The sequence below is a fragment of the Eschrichtius robustus genome, chromosome 3 (genome assembly GCF_028021215.1).
Source record: "Eschrichtius robustus isolate mEscRob2 chromosome 3, mEscRob2.pri, whole genome shotgun sequence".
In the NCBI taxonomy this organism is placed as follows: domain Eukaryota; kingdom Metazoa; phylum Chordata; class Mammalia; order Artiodactyla; family Eschrichtiidae; genus Eschrichtius; species Eschrichtius robustus.
This window is the reverse complement of record NC_090826.1, coordinates 40,453,657-40,471,255: the sequence shown is the minus strand read 5'-3', so window position 1 is coordinate 40,471,255 and position 17,599 is coordinate 40,453,657. Positions and strand designations below refer to the sequence as shown.

General features: G+C 47.9%; 1 protein-coding gene across 1 annotated transcript in view; it reads left to right on the top strand.

The window, feature by feature from the left end:
* AGBL4 (AGBL carboxypeptidase 4) overlaps positions 1–17,599 on the top strand; it is a 1,261,847-nt gene that overhangs the window by 1,205,083 nt on the left and 39,165 nt on the right. The window lies entirely within an intron of this gene.

The window sequence follows — 17,599 nt, the reverse complement described above, 5'->3', positions numbered from 1 at the left end:
CAAAGGAGTGAGTCTTCCATCATCTAAAGTATGTAAGTACACAGGCCAGATGCTCATCCCGGGGCTGCTAAGGAAGACTTTGACAGTCTTGGCTCCTCCTTCTTACCCTGAACATGTCTCTCTCTCTTTTTTTTAAAAAATTTTTTATTGGAGTATAGTTGATTTACAATGGTGTGCCAATCTCTGCTGTACAACAAAGTGACTCAGTTATACACATACACACATTCTTTTTTTTGTATTCTTTTCCATATGGTTTATCCCAGGAGATTGGATATAGTTCCCTGTGCTATACAGTAGGACCTTTTTGTTTATCCATTCTAAATGTAATAGTTCTCATCTATTAACCCCAAACTCCCAGTTCCTCCCTCTCCTTCTCCCCCTCCCTCTTGGCAACCATAAGTCTGGTCTATAGAGCAGACTTCCATCTCTCCATGCTCCTGCTCCCGCCCTTTGTCTTCCCTCTGTGCACTACTTTCCCTTTCGCTGTCTGTACCCTCCTTGTCCCCTCTACTTTTTAAAAAAATTTATTTTTATTTGTTTATTTTTGGCTGCGTTGGGTCTTCGTTGCTGTGCGCGGGCTTCCTCTAGTTGCGGGGAGCGGGGACTAGTCTTTGCAGCGGTGAGCAGGCTTCTCATTGTGGTGGCTTCTCTTTGTTGCGGAGCATGGGCTCTAGGTGCGTGGGTTTCCATAGTTGTGGCACGCAGGCTCAGTAGTTGTGGCTCACAGGCTCTAGAACGCAGGTTCAGTAGTTGCGGTGCACGGGCTTAGTTGCTCCGTGGCATGTGGGATCTTCCCGGACCAGGGCTCGAACCCGTGTGCCCTGCATTGGCAGGTGGATTCTTAACCACTGCACCACCAGGGAAGTCCCCATCCCCCTCTCCTTCTGTCTCTCCCCCCAACTCCCGCCTTGTGTTTTTCTCTCCTTACTTCATGTGATGTGTTCCTCCCTCCCCTCCTCCATCTTCTCTCCTTTCCCCACCATCCTTTCCTCTCTCTCTCCCCTTAGCCTCCCTCCATCTTCCCCGCCTTCCTGCTCATCCTCTGTGCATCTTTCTCTCTGCCTTTGCGTTTCCTTTGCCAACTCGCTTTTCCTCTTGGCTTCCTCATAAAATGTCCCCGAGAACCCCCAAGCCTGTCATGATGAAATTAGAGGTCGCTTTCTAGCTTGCTTGATTTTTTAGGGACTATTTAGTAATTCTAGTTTCCTGAGTATTGATTTTCATTTCAAGGTCAGTACATAAGGGTTGTGACAGATTGTGACAGTTTCTGCTTTTCTTTACTTTTTGTTTTTGGATTGACCCATTTCTCCTTTCTGAACACTTTTAGTTTTCTCAGGGAAAGAATTATAGTTGATGGAAAAGAAAGGGAAAGGATAATATTAACTCTCTATATACAACCTCTCTCTCCCCAGAAGTGGAAGTGCTCCTTTCAGCCTTGATTCAACCCTTGGGGTGTGTTTGTGGAGTTCTTACCACACTCTGTGCAGGAAAACTTCCTTTCTGGTCGAGACATGACTTAGCACTAGTCCACACAGTCGGTTGCACCCTCGTGGCTCTGGGGGGGTCCAGTAACCTAGCTGGGAACATGGGGGCAGGGTGTTGGCCTCAGAGGGAGGGGCAAGCAGTAGTCAGACGAGGTGTTAGACCAGTGTTCCAGATCCAGTACCTCACTGGAGAGATTGTGGTAAGAACTGAGGGAGAGTCCCCGCCCGGTCACCAAGACTGGGACAGTCACCTTGAAGTCTGCTTTAATAACTACCTGGCTCACCGGCCAATGGAATAGGCTCTGCTCTGCAGCAGAGGACCCTTGGTTTCCAAAGTCCTGGCCATCTCTATGTGCCACACACACACACACAGACACACACACACACACACACACACACGCACACACACACGATGGTGTACGGCCCGTTGCTTCCCCAGGATCCGCTAACTCCTGTGCTCCACGCATATGCACATTCTGTGCTGCCCCTGCCTAGCTCGCCCCTGATGTGGTGGCAAAGGAGATAGAGGGAGTTGTCTGAAAGAAGAGTTTGAGCATGCGCACCAAAGGCATCCCACATGTGAGCCTTACCTCAATGAGATAAGGGTCCCGCCAGGTGTGGCCTGCACTTAGTTTGTGGCTGATTTCTGATGTCCAGTTTGATGGGTTCTCCTACCCTATCTCAGCACCTCCAACATGCTTTTGTGTTAGAAGCAAATGTTTCTCTCAGTAGAAGGCCGCTCCCTTGGCCCAGGCCCAGGGTGTCCTCTCCTCGACACCCAATCCTCAGTCATCAAAAGTAAGTACACCATTAGCACATGCCAAGAATCCTGCTAGGCACTGGGGTAAAATACTGACCAAGAAGGCGTGGTCCCTGACTCACTGAGCTTTTGGTCTACCTGGGGAGCCGGAAAAGGAAAGAGGCAGTTATAATCTGCGGGGTAAGTTCTGTGGTGCAGGAATTCCAGAGAGCCATGGGAAATGTTCATTTAAATATATATATTGAGTGTCTGCCATAACAGGTAAAGTTCTAGGCACAGGGGATGTGTAGCAGGGAACATACTGAAGACAAAAGTGTCTGCATATGGGGGTAGGAGGAGACTCAAACACAGTTTCGGGAAGTCAGGGAAGACTTCCCAGCAGAAGAGACATCTAAGCTGAGTTTTTAAGAGTGAGTAGAAATTAGGCAGATTGCTTGGGGTGGGTCGTTGTAGGGAGGGCATTGCAGACAGAAAGGGGAGGAAGGAAGGTAGACTGTCGGAGCTGTAAGGGGTCGGGTATGGCTGAAGGACTTCAGATGCAGGAGATGAGACCAAAATGGCAGCCCGTTAGGAATTTAAACGGTAAGGACTATGAAGGCAATGGAGAGCAGTAGAAGGGCTTTAAAGAGCAGCGGGGAGCCCCTCTGGCTGCAGTGGGAAGGTTAGATTGGAGGGGCCAAGGCTGCAGACAGAGACACACTAGGAGGCCGTTATGACAATCCAGGTGGGAAATGACTCAAGCCTAGACTTGGGCTGTGCTGTGGAATATTTAGAATGTGGCACTGAGAAGACTTGGGGAGTGAGTGGATGGGGATGTCGGTGGGGACCAGAAGCCAGCGTTTGGAAGGGGTTAAGGGTGATGGGTAGCAAGGCTGCGCAGGAGCTGGGCAGGCCGCGGTGCTGTTGGGTCACCCCGTCTTATCTGTCATCTAGGGGAAAAGAAGAGGAATCTGGAGTTTCTCCAGGGAAGTGCAGGCCAGTTCAACACACATGAGTGTGATTTAACCTGGTTCTTGTTTGAAATGCATTAAAAAAAAAAAAAACAAAAAAAAAAACCTCTCCTAGCAGAGGGAGATTTCAGGCAGACAGATTGTGATCTTTGTTGGCTGCTGGCTCTGTGTCCCAATCAGAAAAAGAAATTACATGGTCTGATAGGAATGGCAATATGGTCTGGGAGGAAGCGTCCTCTAGACTGGGAGTCAGGAAACCTGGATCTGATGACAGTACCGACATCTTCCCACCCTTCAGCAATCCTCCAACTTCCCTGAGGAAAGCTTCGTCACCTTCACAAAGGCACCAGGAAACTTCCTGCTTTCTTAACCCCCTGCTGTGGGAATAATATTCATGAAAAGAGAGCAGACTTTCAATTGAGACAAATCTGGATTTGAATCCGGGCTCAGCCATTTACAGGATGTGTCACCATGGGCAAGTTATATAGCCTCACTGTGCCTCAGTGTCCTTGTCTGTAAGAGGAGGACCTAGTAATACTCAAACTCACTGAGCTGCAAGGAGGTTAAATGAAATAATATACATGAGTGTGCACCGTAAGCTTTAAATATTAAGCGGCTATTGGTTAAAACATCGAAAAGGTTTACGTGACTATGAATGAGGACCCACCTTTATGTTAAAGAAGGTAGTCAGGGCTGTTAGAGCAAAAGGCCAGGGCTTGTATTGGTAGGGTTCGCGGGGCAAAAGGTCTTGGTGGGGTCACTGTAACGGAGGACCTGGACCTCAGAACGCCATGTGGTTCACACAGCGAGTGGGTATGTGCAGTTCCCACGATGAGGGGTTTTATGTCTGTCATCCAGAGTATGCCCTTCCCAGCATCACGGCCCATGAAGGCCAAATTAGCTATCCAGAGGATGCTGGGTGAGAGGAAGACCAGAGAAGGGCTAGGGGAGGTGGGGAATCCTGAGGGATATTTCACCAAGGCCCACAAGAGTGTCCACCTCCTCACCTTCCAGAACATATGTATCTGTCAGTTTAATTTTTCTCCCTGGAAAAGCACCAGCTAAACATTACCAGGGTCTTGCTCTCTGGCTCTCCTCCCCACTACATCAGGGTAATATAGCCATGGACACTGATGCTTCCCTAGCTGTGTGACCTTGGGCTGGTTATCTCACCACTCTGAGCCTGCTCCCCCATTTGTAAAACAAAAATAATACTACTCACTTTGCAGGCTTATCAGGGTAGCGAAAAGATGCAATATGTCTCCAATCCCCTTGCACTGCCTGGCACCTGATAGGAACTCAACAAATGTTCCTCTGTCACCACTTTTCTCATCCCCATGCAGACTGCATGACTTTCCTTCCACTGGTTGAATCTTCAACCCGATGATATGTCTTTGAATCCAGCAACCGGGGGTTTGAATCCAGCAACCAGGGGTTTGAATCCTGATTCCGTCACCATTACTGGGTAGCCTCAAGCAGGCCCTGTCCCTTCTCTTAGGCTCAGTGTCTGACACTTCCTACCTGTCAGAGCTGCAGAATGAAACTATGTGTGGATTTGTCTGTATTCTGGTTCCTTCCAGCTCTGATACTCTAAGATTTTTCTGATTCTAAAATTTAAAATTTTATAATTCCCTGTTTAGATGAATTTATGATATCAAGAATCCACAGTTGTGTTATGTATGAGTCTTAAGACTGAGTGACCCCATGAGCATGAGTTTCAGTCCAATAGGGAAAATCAGCACAGAAGTGTCCTGGACAATGGATCAAGCCAAGCCGATAGCTATTTTCATTCTTGTAGTTAAAGGGTTCTTAATCGAGGGCTTTATGGATGGGCTTCAAGAAGAGCCTACGAACTGTCTAAAATTTATGCAAAACTGTGAGTAAAGATGCGGAGTTCATTTTCTGGGAGGAAGACTTCTAACTTTCAACAGGATCTAAATGAAGCCATCCTCAGAGGCTGCTGCCCTGGCTGGTGGTCTCTGTCCAGGTTGTAGCAAGAATACAGCTCTGGTCAGAGGCGTGGGTGTGAGCTCTGCTTTCTGTCATTCTAGCTGAGGACCCTAACCCAGTTATTTAACCTCAGTTTCTTCATCAGGAAAGTGCAGATAATGATTACTTACTTCACAGTGTTGTTTGGAGGGTTACGTGGGAGAAAGCAGATAAATGACTGGGCATATACTCAGTGCCATTAAATACTAGTTCCCTTGCCTTTCCTTCCTGTGGTTTGTTGTTTCTGTTGTTGTTGTGAAACGATAAATTCCTGAGAATTTTGGACCATTCTTCAGCAAACCTTATTTACATTTTACTGGCCTGCCAAGTAATAAATATGCTCTGTTCAAACAATTTAAAAAAAAAGAGAGAGAGAGAAAGGCTAAACTGGAATCATAAAATAACCCAGAGCTTCTCTGGCCTTTGTTTATGGTCTGGTTACAAGCCAAAAGGAAATAGCTCTTTGACATAATGGATGAGAAAAACATTGGAAACAGAGACCTTGGGTCCTAAGCAGACTGTTTTCCACACACACTTATAGCTGTGGACACCTTGAAATCAGAAAATGCTGGCTCTAGGAGAAAGGAATGGCCGCTGTAGCCAAGACAAAACGCAGAGCTTTAGAACTCAGTTAGTTATCTTGGTCTCAGTTCAGAGCCCACTATGTGCCTCGTACTGGGTCCTCTGAAACATACAGCAGACATTGAAGATACCATTTATTTACTCATCCATCCCACAAAACTCACTAGACACTAGAAATAGGCAGATGAATAAGCCATGGTTCCTGCCTTCAAGAAGGAGACAGTTTTTTGTGTTTTTTTGTTTTTTAAATTTATTTATTTATTTATTTATGGCTGCGTTGGGTCTTCGTTTCTGCGCGAGGGCTCTCTCCAGTTGCGGCGAGCGGGGGCCACTCTTCATCGCGGTGCGTGGGCCTCTCACTATCGCGGTCTCTCTTGTTGCCGAGCACAGGCTCCAGAGGCACAGGCTCAGTAATTGTGGCTCACGGGCCCAGCTGCTCTGCGGCATGTGGGATCTTCCCAGACCAGGGCTCGAACCCGTGTCCCCTGCATCGGCAGGCAGATTCTCAACCACTGCGCCACCAGGGAAGCCCTAGAAAGAGACAGTTTTGAGAGGAGGGAAAAAGGTAGAGACAGCAGCACAGAGGGATAAATGATCAGGCAGAGGGAACCTCTGCTGGTTGGGGATGCACATGGGAGCCGTCTCACCCCGCAGGAGCGGTGAAGAAGGAGAGGGAAGAAAGACTTCCTGGAGGAGGAGTACCTAGGGCTCATGCCTCCAGGGTGGATGGGATGCAGGCAGCAGAAGCAGGGTAGAGCCGCCTTCCTGGTACAGGGAGACATACAGGAGAAAGCCCCGATGCCAGAGAGAGGATGTGCGTCCAGAGTATTGGAAGGAAGTTGGAGCTGGGCCAGAAATAGCAGGTAATAAATAAATATAGGCAGAACCAGACCATGAATAGAAGGAGAAAGATTTGTGAGCTATGTAACAGGTACATTAAACAAGAAACACAGCGTACAATTATAAAATAGTTTTTGTCTCCCATTGACCCTGCACATAGATGCGTATGGATTCTACATCTAGATCTAGAGATATAAAAGCTCTTACAGATCCCATGACTTTCTAATCACTCTCAGGAAATTAAAAGTTTTCTAATTAATTCTGGTCACCAAACAGTCTCAGTTCAGCAATGACTGTGTCTCGTCCAATCAAAGCCATTGAACCTCTTCAAAGTAAAACCTTCCACATCCTCTAGCCCAGGCCTGTCTCAGACAGGCTGCTCGAGGAGACTCCCATTTCCCCAACTTGATTTCCAGCCCTTTCCCCCATCTGGCTAACCCTAGATGTTTACCCCTCCAAGGTGGAGCAGGATGAGGGAGAGGAGGAAAGTGTAGGAAAGGTCTTGGGTGACTGGTACTCCCTGAGAGGGCCTGGCAGTCCCTTGTGGGCCTCCTCAGACACACCTGCCCCGGGGCTGGAGAGCGCTGACGTGGGCAAATGCATGTGCTCAGGCCGGTTGTTCATGGGTCCTCCCTCAGTCCATGGTGATCTGGGGTTCACCTCTGTTAGGGCACTGCACCCTCCAGTGGCCCTCTTGCCTGAAGGAGAGCTAAAGTTTGCAAATCTGGTTTTCTGGTTTCCTTTTGCAAGTCCTGCCTGATAGTTTCCTACCTCACTTTGCAATGTGGTATCTACAGACTTGGGATCTCAGCAAAACCAAGACTAAGACAGTTCCACCTTAATAACATGTTTTATTATCTAACTGGTAGAATTGACTATTTTGGGTGATTGCTTGGGTGTGGAGGTGAAAGAAGAAGTCAAGGAAGATGCCCAGTTTCTCAACTTGAACAACACGGCGGACGGTGGCTCCAGTCACTTAAACACAACTATTGGAGAAAGGGGCTGGAGAGGGGGATATTCTGAGCTCTGTTTGGGATGTGTTAAGTGTTGGGGGCTCATGTGACATACAAATGGAGAAGTTTGGTAAGCAGATGGTTCTATGGGCCAGAATTTCTGGGGAGAGACCTGGGCTTCAGACAGACTTTTCCACAAGCTACTGTAGAGTCATAAGGAAGGAAGGGATTTTCTTGGTGTGCACAGTCAAGGTGGGCTTTCCCTTGAGTTGGTGAAAAGAATGCTGGGCTGGGAGTCAAGATCCCAGTTCCAGAACAGCCTTCTGCCCTTCCCCTCCCCATAAAGCTGTGTGACCTTGGTTAAATCATTTTACTTCTCTGGCTAAAGCCTGGTACTAGGTAGACCCTCAGTGAATGTGAATGAATGAAGGAATGAATGAAATGGAAGCAGGCTTCACCTGCATCTGCTAGTTGGCTCACTAATAGGACAGCGAGTATGAATATGTATGTGTGCTGGGGTGGTTAGCAGGAGGAGGGGAGTACTGCCTGGGTTTTCTTTCTTGGGGAGGAAGCTTCACTTTTTATACAGAAGAGTAGGAAGCAGTCAGGTCTGACCTGTTGGGTGGCACGGAAAGATACCCAGGTACTTCCCAGTTCCTATTTGTGATGGCCAAGGTCAAGCCTTTGTTAAGATTCATAAACAAAAAAATGCTTCAAAAAGAGGGCTTTGAGAACAGACGACTAAACGGGACTGAATGACTGGCTGAATGAATGAATGATTAATAGTAGTAGTAGTAATGGTAAAAATAGTAATGTTGAGATGTACTTCATGAGATGGGTCAGGCTCCCTGCATTACAGGATTGGCTTTGCCTCCAACTTGCCATGTAGGTTTGGGGAGTTCCTTTCTCTTTGGGTCCAAATTTTCCTATCTTTAGATTAGAAGATGAAATGATATGATCTCCAGGTTTATTTCCAAATCATTAGGTAGATAGATAGATAGATAGATAGATAGATAGATAGACAGACAGACAGACAGATGGATATAGAAAGAATCATTTGATTTTTGGCCTTTGAGATAAGTACCTTTTTTTTTTTAACATCTTTATTGGAGTATAATTGCTATACATTGTTGTGTTAGTTTCTGCTGTATAACAGAGTGAATCAGTTATACGCATACATATATCCCCATATCCCCTCCCTCTTGCGTCTCCCTCCCACCCTCCCTATCCCACCCCTCTAGGTGGTCACAAAGCACCGAGTTGATCTCCCTGTGCAATGCGGCTGCTTCCCACTAGCTATCTGTTTTACATTTGGTAGTGTATATATGTCCATGCCACTCTCTCACTTCGTCCCAGCTTACCCTTCCCCCTCCCTGTGTCCTCAAGTCCATTCTCTACATCTGTGTCTTTATTCCTGTCCTGCCCCTAGGTTCTTCAGAAGCTTTTTTTTTTTTTTTTTTTAGATTCCATATATATGTGTTAGCATATGGTATTTGTTTTTCTCTTTCTGACTTACTTCACTCTGTATGACAGTCTCTAGGTCCATCCACCTCACTACAAATAATTCAATTTTGTTTCTTTTTATGGCTGAGTAATATTCCATTGTATATATGTGCCACATCTTCTTTATCCATTCATCTGTCGATGGATACTTAGGTTGCTTCCATGTCCTGGCTATTGTAAATAGTGCTGCAATGCACATTGTGGTACATGTCTCTTTTTGAATTATGGTTTTCTCAGGGTATATGCCCAGTAGTGGGATTGCTGGTCATATGGTATTCTATTTTTAGTTTTTTAAGAAACATCCATACTGTTCTCCATAGTGGCTGTATCAATTTACATTCCTACCAACAGTGCAAGAGGGTTCCCTTTTCTCCACACCCTCTGCAGCATTATTTTTAGATTTTTTTGATGATGGCCATTCTGACTGGTGTGAGGTGATACCTCATTTTAGTTCTGATTTGCATTTCTCTTAATAATTAGTGATGTCAAGCATCCTTTCATGTGTTTGTTGGCAATCTGTATATCTTCTTTGGAGAAATGTCTTTTTAGGTCTTCTGCCCATTTTTGGATTGGGTTGTTTGTTTTTTTGATATTGATCTGCATGAGCTGCTTGTATATTTTGGAGATTAATTCTTTGTCAGTTGCTTCGCTTGCAAATATTTTCTCCCATTCTGAGGATTGTCTTTTCGTCTTGTTTATGTGTTCCTTTGCTGTGCAAAAGCTTTTAAGTTTCATTAGGTCCCATTTGTTTATTTTTGTTTTTATTTCCATTTCTCTAGGAGGTGGGTCAAAAAGATCTTGCTTTGATTTATGTCATAAAGTATTCTGCCTATGTTTTCCTCTAAGAGTTTTATAGTGTCTGGCCTTAACATTTAGGTCTTTAATTCACTTTGAGTTTATTTTTGTGTATGGTGTTAGGGAGTGTTCTAGTTTCATTCTTTTACATGTACCTGTCCAGTTTTCCCAGCACCACTTATTGAAGAGGCTGTCTTTTCTCCATTGTATATTCTTGCCTCCTTTATCAAAGATAAGGTGACCACATGTGCGTGGGTTTATGAGATAAGTACCTTTTACATATAGGGAAACTCAAGCCCAGAAAAGTCAAATAACATGCCCCGGGCTGCTCTCTCAATTCTGCCTGGTAGGTTTTGTCTTACTTTCCTCCCTGCTCTACAGTTGGCCCAGTTTCCCTTCCTTTCCTGTAGGACAAAACCCCGCAGAGGTTGGGATCCACCAGCCAGCTCTTGCCCGTCCTATAGCCCCAATGTCTGTGACCCCTGCCCCCAGCCTTGACATGTTTGTAGTCTCTGATCACCCAGACGTATCGCCACCCAGACCCTGTCTCTGTGGTGCCCCAGCTCAGCTGCCTTGCTCTTTGTGAACCCTGCCTTGGCCCTCCCATCTCCCACCTCCAGATCAAAGTGCACCTTCTACCCAGGCCTGGAAAACCAAAATGTCATTACCTTCCCGCAGCCTCCCACATCCCCCCAAAATGAGGTTTCTAAGGATTTTATCTGCTATTGTCAAGTTTATAGCCATAATTCGAAATGCTGTTAATATTACTGACAGCAGAGAGCTACAAATTATAAAGTTGTAAAGTTATTTTATGGTGATAACCGTCAACCTTCACTAGCAGCGCTGCAAGGCTCCATGGAAACCAAGTTGCTGATAAAAATAGTTGATATTGTCTCAGGATTATGGCTGTGAGCTGACAGTCAGAGAAATTCCGGCTGGTTCTTCAGAAATTTGAACCTGTTTGTGTATATTCAAGTTCACTTGCACACTTATATACACACTTACTTGTGTTTCTATTATCTTATTGTACAAGTGTGGGGAGAGGCCCCAAAGTAGAAGGACTTTACCCCAAGTCTGTTCCAACCAGTTGCAGATTTGGGTCTCTGACCAGCCCAAAGGACACCGAGAGGGACTGTCTGCCATATTGTAGGTGTTTAATAAGTAATTGTGGAATGGATGAATGCCTGGAACACTTGAAGGGCTTAGGCAATATTGAGAACAAAGGTATTGAAAAATTTCTGTCTTTACAGTAAACAAATAAAACCAAAGCAGCTTTGGAAGTACTGATTTGGGGGAACAAGGTCCCCTATGTGGTAAATTGGCTTAGGCATCTTAGTTGACACTAGAAAGCTCCATATTAGCCCACAAGGCAAATGTATCAACCCGCACAACCACCGCACACTGTTCTCCTGCCAGAATTGATGCCGACTGGCTGCATTAACAGAGGCCAATGTTGGGAGCAAGGAGGTGCCGGCCTTTCTTTGCCCTGTTGTGTCACCGACCCCTGGAGCCCTGGGTTCATTTCTGCCTACCCCCCAGCTAGGCAGGCCATTGAGAAAATGGTACATGGCCTCTGAAGACCTAGGATGGGAGGGGAAGATAAAACTAGATTTACCATGTGTCCAGGTTTGCCTGGGACTGAGGGGTTTCCTGGGACAGGGGACTTGTGGTACTAAAACCAGGACAGTCCTGGGTAAAGCAGGATGGTTGGCCACTCTACCCAACACTGTGGCCTGTGAGGAACTGGTCAAGGAATTGGGGATATTCTCCTTGGAAAGAAAACATCTGGACTCTTTGCTTTGGTCAATTTCTAAAGAGTCATCCTGGAGCAGAGGGAGTACATCTGTTCTTTGTGGCCCTAGAGGTCAGAACGAGAGCCAGTGGAGGCAGCTCCAGCTTGAACCTCTACGTGGGGGAGAACGGAGACCACACTTACTGAGCACTTACTATGCGCCAGGACCTGGCCTGGCTTCTGGGGATGCAGCGAAGAGTGGTAACAGCGTCTGCCTGGAGAAGTTCCCATGCGGTGGGCAGACAGGCGGGCGAGTGTCTGCAGCACAGTGTTGTGACAGAGGGGGCGCAGAGGGTGGTGAGGAGGAGCACGGACCTGGAAGGGACTTGCAGGCAAGGCAGGGAGGGCAACGTGTGCGGAGCCCTGGGAGAGCTGCTTCCCTCCTTTGGGCAAGTCTGGGCCTTGGGGTGCAAGCTGGGGAGTGAGAGTCAGTGAGGCTGGAGAGGTCTGTGGGAGCCAGTTGGTGAAGGACTGATGATCTGCTGGCAAACCAGCGTTGCAAGGAGAGCATCGTGGCAGCGGGGAGGCCAGGGGGACGGTCAGGGGAGATAGGAGCGGGCAGCGGATAGATGTGTACCACCTCACCAAGCTACACTCCTCTGCTCTGCCTTCTTCCCGCTCCTTTCGTCTTTAAAAGGATGTGCTCCCTGGACACTGGCTCTGAAATTAAGTCGAAGGTCCCCCTTTTCCTGATTTCCGGAGGGAGCCAACAGTTCCAGTTTCTCAGATCGTCACATCTGACCAGAGGTTTGGGGCTATCTTATTGGCATTGTTGTGAGGTGGACGTGTGCTGATGTGAGACTCTTGAGCCCTGGACTTTGTTAATCTGGTTTTGGCCACTGACTTGCTGTGTGTGTGATGCTGAGCAAATCACTAGCCTTCCCTGGATCCCACTTTCCCGTCTGTGAAATGGTGGGTTCGGACAAAGGGCCTCCGTCCTCCAGGCCTCATTCAAAGGGCCTATTGAGCTTGGGTCTAACTCGCGTTTATTGAACATCTAGGTATTGGGCACAGTCACCCCTAGGATTTTCTTAACCCACTGTGGGCACAGCCCAGTTGCCACAGGTCCACCAACTCTCCCTTTCTTCCGGAAAGATCTGGAGCCAGCACCTCAAATCTCACTTCCCAAGCAGTAGGCTGCATGCCCGGCGGGACATGCTGTCTGTCTGGGGTTTCTTATCCGTCAGTATTTTCCTCAAGATGATATATGTCCTGCCAAGAAGAGGAGGCAGCTGCCAACCCTGTCCGAGGCGAGGGCCCTTAGCTGAAGCTGTGGCCGTGCCTGGAGTGTTGATGTGTCTGGAGAGGCAGGAGGTGGGAGTTGTGATGGGGAGGATGAAAAATGGAACCTAGAGGGAGCAGGAGGTCAGGACCACTGCTCTCAGTCTAAGCACATTTTGCCATGAGTCGGTGGAGACAAGAGAGGAGACAGGATGCTTGGATTTCCGTTCAAAGCAAAATATATTTACGATACTTACAGGGCAGGATGCTGAGCCCTGAATGGGCATCAGGAAGTGAACAGCCCTTATTGGTGTAAAAAGTGCATTCAGAGCCATCATCTTGTTTGATCCCCCCAGCAGTCTAGAGAGATGAGTATTATTATCTATCTTCATAAACAAGGGCCAGCGGTGCATGTTGTCCCTGAGTGCCTATCCTTAGCCACAACCAGTTCCCGGCTCCAAAAGTACAGAAACAGTCGAATAGAGGAAGCCTGCTCAGGTGACAGTTTGTAGATGGTGGAGCAGTCCCCTCCCAGAAGCTTGGATTTGTTTCTTCCTTTACCTAGTCCAAATCTCATTGCCCCACTAGAGGACAGTTTCTTTGAAGAAACCAGCCAGATGGTTGAGGACCTAATTATAGCTGAGATGTAACTAAGAGATGCCATTGTTTGATAAGAGGAGGAAAAGAGCTTGGCGTTTGGAGCCAGGCTGACCTGGGTACAGATCTTGGCTCTGCTATTTACTAGTTGTGTGACCTCGGGCAAGAGACCTAAGCTCTCTGAGCCCGACTTTGCCTATCTATAACAGTGATGATTATGCTACTTACCTCATAGGGTTGTTTCAAGTAGATAGAAACATAAAAAAAAAAAAATCTCAGGTGCCTAATAAATTACCTGGAACGTGGTAGGCACTCAATAAATAATAATGTTATTATTACTGTTTCTGGTCAAGTACTGAATTGGGTGAAATCTAAGTAATAAATGTCTGGACCATCAGGAAACAGTAATATCAGTGCAGGCTGGAGGTTTCATGGAAATTTCCATGAAGGGGTCTTAAGATTCTAAAGGGGTTCCTGAGATTCTTAAATAGCAGCAATCCTTTTAAAAGTGTGTTTGGATTTCTCAGATAACCCAATAGAGTCAGACCCCATCATCTGGGTTCATGTGCAGAGTTTAGAACTTCTTATCAGGACAAAGTCATTAATGATCAGCCTCAGTCTATGGTCAAGATGTGGGACTGAGACCAAGACTCAGGGTGGGACAAGGTTAGGTATTTGGTGCTCGGAGACAATATATGTAAGCACTCCTTAATCCTGGTGTTGAGGAAACAGTAACATGCTTAAGTTCTCCTTATGGAAGGTAAGGACTGGAAAGTCCCATGATTTTTATTTATTTTTTAATGTGATCACAGACAAGTGACACTCCACCTCAGTGCCTCGGCGGCCCCCTCTCCCTGCTGCTGAATTTGTGAATGCTTGTGCAGAGCAGATGGCAGGGTATTTAAGAAATGGTTTTGAAAATTAGTCTTCCCTGTACTCAAGGAAGCGATGATTCTTGATGAAGGGGAGGAGGGGGCCCATGGGGAGAAGTTGGAGGCACCCTGCCCTTCAGGACAGAAATCTGGACTAGAGTAGGGGCGGGGCGGGGCAGGGCAGGGCCAGAGGAGGCGCTGGGCTGGTGCAGAGGCAGCCAATGGGAACCCAAACCAGTTCATCGCCCGTCCTGTGTCTGCAGGGACGTGCACAGGATCCTGGCTCCACTGAGAGCTGGTAACCCACAGACCTGAGCCAGAGGCTCGCCTCTCCTCCCCTCCCCTCCCTCCGCCTCTCATCTGCCGGCCTGGCGGTGACCGCCGGCTGCGGCTCCAGCTCCGTTGCTGTTGTCTGAGGTTGAAGTGCCCTCTCCTGGCCCCCAGGGTGCATGGCTGCCTTTGAGAGTCTGGCTTCATCCCGCAGAGGGTTGGGAAGCCGCCAAGTCCTTTGTCTGGGCTGGGAGGAGGGAGGGACACATCCACTCACCTCTCCCAGTTTTCTTCCTGCGTGGGCATGTCCCCCTCCCGACTATTTCTTCCCTCTCCCCTCTGTCTCTGTCTCTCTCTCCTCTTCCCCACTTCTCTTCTCTGTCAGTCTATTGGACTCTGTCTCTCAGACAGACACACGCACTCACACAGTGTCTAGTGTGCCCTCCCTCACCTCCGCCTGCTGTCTTCTCCTTCCCCCCAGCCTCCTGTCTCCCCTCCCCTCTCCTCCATTTCTCCTTTCTCTCTCCTTCTTCCTCATTAGTTCCCTTCCTCTCTTAAGACAAATAGTGGAAACGTTTTGCACCAAATCTGCATTGGATTCCAGTGTCCTCTGCTTACACTCTCTTGTGCAGGTGCACAGAGCTCCAGCCCCTTAACTGGTGGTGGTGAGGACTAAAGGGGCACAGGCAGCCTCTGCACTCCTTCCCCTTCCGTCTCCTCGCAGCCCCGCTAGGCTTTCTATTCTTCCTCTCCTCTCCAATCCTCCGCCCTCCCTCCCTCTTCCCCTTTCCCCTCTCCTCACACCTCACTACAGATTCAGATTCAAATACCACTTATTGAGCTCTTCAGAAAAGTGGGGACTTGACCTTCACCTTGAAGGAGCTGTCTTTCAGGGATCACAGTCTCTCTTTTCTGCCTCCCCAAGTGGGCAGAGTGGATTTTTGACAAAGTGTGCCATCCGGACCTGTGAACTGAGCTAAGGGACAACCAGAGGGTGTAAGGATGTCAAGAGAGTCCCTCTTCCCAGTGTGTCCTTGGTGGGAGTGTGGGGAGGAGTCATCTCCCGAGGTCCCACATGACGTCCTGGTGTATGTGTCGGTGGGCCAGTTATTTTAACGTGCTTGCCATTTATTTACTGTGTGTGCTAGTTACAACAAAAGCCCATGCCACACTAAAGCCACACAAAGAATTTCCCAGCACTGAGCTCTTAAGGAGACCTCTCACCCAGGGACCCACGTTGGGAGGAGTGACCTGTGGCCTCTTCAGCGTTCCTTCAGCAGATGCCAGCACCAGTGTCACGAGGTTGCCTCTCACAGTGTCCCCCGAGGAGAGCCGAGGGTACGATCCCAAACACGCTCCAGGTCACAGCTATCTGACATCTAGCCGGCTGCTGCACCAACACAGGCTGCGTCTCCCACACCTGCCTCGGGGAATGTCGAGTCTCTCAGCCCAGCTACAGAGAAGCCAGGACAGCCAACTGGTCCAGGCTTAGGCAAGGGCCAGGACTGGAGGTATATGAGCCGGTATGGTTCAGTGGTTAGGAGCCTGGGGTTCTGCAATCATACAGATCTGGTTTCAAACCTTAGCCCTGCCGTTTCTGAGCCCTGCACAACTGTGGGCAAGTTGCTTCACCTCTGTGGACCCCGGACTCCTTATCCACCAAGTAGAGAAAATGGTACAAACTTCCCAGGGTTTTTGTGAGGTTAAATTAGAATGTAAGTACTTAACATGCTCACTGTCTCCGAGTCAGGAATGGTAGCTCTTATTACACATTACAATTCTGTGTGATCACTTCATGGGGATCTGCTGAGTAGGTGGTCCGGAGGCCAGCTGGTTGGGGACCAGACTTCCTGCCTGGATGGAGAACCATCCGGCCCCCCATAGAGACACAGGCAGCCAGACAACTAGTTTTAAAGCAAAGAGGATTCTTCTTTTGAGTTCTCCACGAGAAAACTGTGACTGTAGTCTGCCCTACTTATTTACACTAAGGGCAGACTGGGAAATCCCAAGTTCACTTCCCTTTGGCTAAGCATTTTAGTAATAATATTTGCAAGTGAACTTCTCTGGGATTTCTGGGAATGCACAGCCTTTAAAGCATGAGAAGATATCTGAGTCGTGGAAAGTTGGGAAGATTTTGAGAGAAGGAAAATATTTATTGATTGCCCGCCATGTGCCAGGCACTGTGCTAAGTGCCTTGTTAGCTTATTTAATTCTCACAGCAGCCTTATGAAAGAGGCGCTATTTCTGTCTTGCACGTGAGAAAATGTTGGCTCAAGATATGAACGTACCTGAGGTCGCACAGCTTACACGGGGCAGAGGCAGGTTCTGAACCCAGAGCCCTGTAAGCCCACAGCACCTGCTCTGCTCCTGTGCTTACGATTTCCCTGCCTCACCCCACCCCTCCCCAACCCTCCAGCCGCCCCTGCTCCTTGGGGAGGCAGCAGACCACCAAGCCCTGGCGGAGCAGACCCCTCTTTCCAAATATGCCAGTTCATACCGTCCCTCATCTGCTCTGGTTTTCTTCTGAGTGACCGAGGGTTTTCACTTGGCCTGAGCTCCACCATGTCTCCTCACCAGAAGGTGACTGAGGAGGGAAAGTTACCGGGCTCCGCTGAAAGTCATTTTTAGATTCTGCAGCAGGACAAGTAGGAACAATGACTTCACATGTGCATGACTAATTCAAAGCACTTTAATCTTCAGAATGTCAAACTTTATGGTCAGTGGCTGTTCCACAGTGAGCCGTGGCACTGCGAAAATTAAAATAGCAGGATGGCAGGGCATGGAGACCGGGCGTCTTTGTAAGGGCAAACAATCTCCAGAGGTGATGGCTGGAGCTGTGGGCCAGCTTTGAAGTACAGACTGAAACTACAATGTCATTGTAAGTGACTGACCATCTAAGATTAAGATGTTCCAGGCAAATGGCCCGCATTAGCGTGGATCTTTACTGCAACCCTGAAAGACAGGCATTATGGACCCCATCTGGAGCAAGAA